The 1,705-nt window shown below is 39.3% G+C and overlaps 1 non-coding gene across 1 annotated transcript; it reads left to right on the forward strand.

The window, feature by feature from the left end:
- Positions 1-669: 669 nt before the first annotated feature.
- LOC116457172 (U1 spliceosomal RNA) lies at positions 670-832 on the forward strand. Its single transcript, XR_004244942.1, has one exon. It is a non-coding gene; the product is annotated as a U1 spliceosomal RNA (small nuclear RNA).
- Positions 833-1,705: the final 873 nt, after the last annotated feature.

Raw genomic sequence — 1,705 nt, forward strand, 5'->3', positions numbered from 1 at the left:
TTCATACTGCTATGAAGAAACACCCAAGACTGGATAATTTATAAAGAAAAAGAGATTTAATGGACTCACAGTTCCACATGTCTGGGGAGACCTCATAATCGTGGTGGAAGGTGAAGGAGGAGCAAAGGCACATCTTACATGGTAGCAGGTAAGAGAGTGTGTGCAGGGGAACTGCCCTTTAGAAAACCATCAGATCTCGTGAGGCTTATTCACTATCACAAGAACAGCATGGAAAACCCGCCTCCATGATTCAATTACTTCCCACTGGGTCCTCCCTACCACACATGAGGATCATGGGAGTAACAATTCAAAATGATATTTGGGTGGGGGCACAGCCAAACCATATCACCTATTGCCAATTATTAAGTAACAAATGAATATATAACAACGATAGAAAAATGTAGTTTTCCATGTAGGAAACATATTCTAATCCCAGAAAAACTGTAGAAGACACTGTGATTGGTCAATTCAATATTTATCACTACTTTTAGTTCATTTCTAAGGACACTCCTGTGTTGGTTGGTTAGCTCCATGTCCAGCTAAAAGTCTCAATTTTGTAGGCTTCCTTTCATCTAGTGGTGACCTTTTGACATAGTTCTGGCCAAGGAGAATCTTAATTTTCCTGGGTGATACTCCTAGGAAAACTGCTGTTTTCAGATCAAAAGAAACAGGCTCACTTAGCAGGGGAGACATCATGATCACAAAGGTGATTTTCCCAGGGCAAAGCTTATCCATTGCACTCCACATGTGCTGACCCCTGTCATTTTCCCAAATGTGATAAACTCAACTGCATAATTGTGGCAGTAGGGAACTGCATTTACACTTTCCCCTAGTTAAAGAAATAAGAAAAAAAAAAAAAACCAGCAGATTGAGCTGGACCACTATTTTGGCCCCTTTTCCTTCTCATGTGTCTGGAATACAAATGTGATGCCTAGAGGTAAAACTGCCATCCTGTGAGCATGAGGATGGCGCCACACCCGACAGTCATAGAGCAAGAAAGCAAGAGGGTCTGGTTCCCTGGGGACAGTTTGGAATTCCATTTTCTATCCATAGCTGTATACCTCTAGTGTTCACTTATCTGAAGGAAAAGGGGTTTGGATAATTCACTTTTGCAAGTTTGTGTTACTTGCAGCTTAAGAAAACCCTAACGGGTACCAAGTCTAAAATATTGCAAGGGAAAATAAAATGCAAAGAATCTTAGCAAACACAATAAAAGACACCAATAATAATTTGGCCATGGGCACTTTTGAAGGGCATAACAGTAAAGTAACTGATACACACATATGCACAGGCACACACACATGTATATGCAAACATATGCACAAATATACATGCACATTCTTCTTTTCCATTGATATTCTACTATCACTGGACATTAGGAGTGCACATAGAAAAATGTCAGAATAAATTAGTAATTTTTTCTCCTTTTTTTTTAATTGAAGAGGAGAGATAGCATTAAAGTTTCCCCAGAAAATTTGTATAAATGCCCTTATTAGAAAGAACTAGCACCCTAGGAGTTTTCTTTACTGCCCTATGGCAGGAGCAAATGACTTTCTATTTTGCCCTGTTATTGCAAAATTGCAAGGATCAGTGAACATTGATAATTGAAGCATGAAATGGAGGCCACTTTTACCTGAATTATAAATTTGTGCAATTGCTCTTGGAGACAATAACTTGCCCAACTGCCAACCTAACTCTGCAATCT

Source organism: Hylobates moloch, unplaced genomic scaffold (assembly GCF_009828535.3).
Source record: "Hylobates moloch isolate HMO894 unplaced genomic scaffold, HMol_V3 SCAFFOLD_17, whole genome shotgun sequence".
NCBI classification, from domain to species: Eukaryota; Metazoa; Chordata; class Mammalia; order Primates; family Hylobatidae; genus Hylobates; species Hylobates moloch.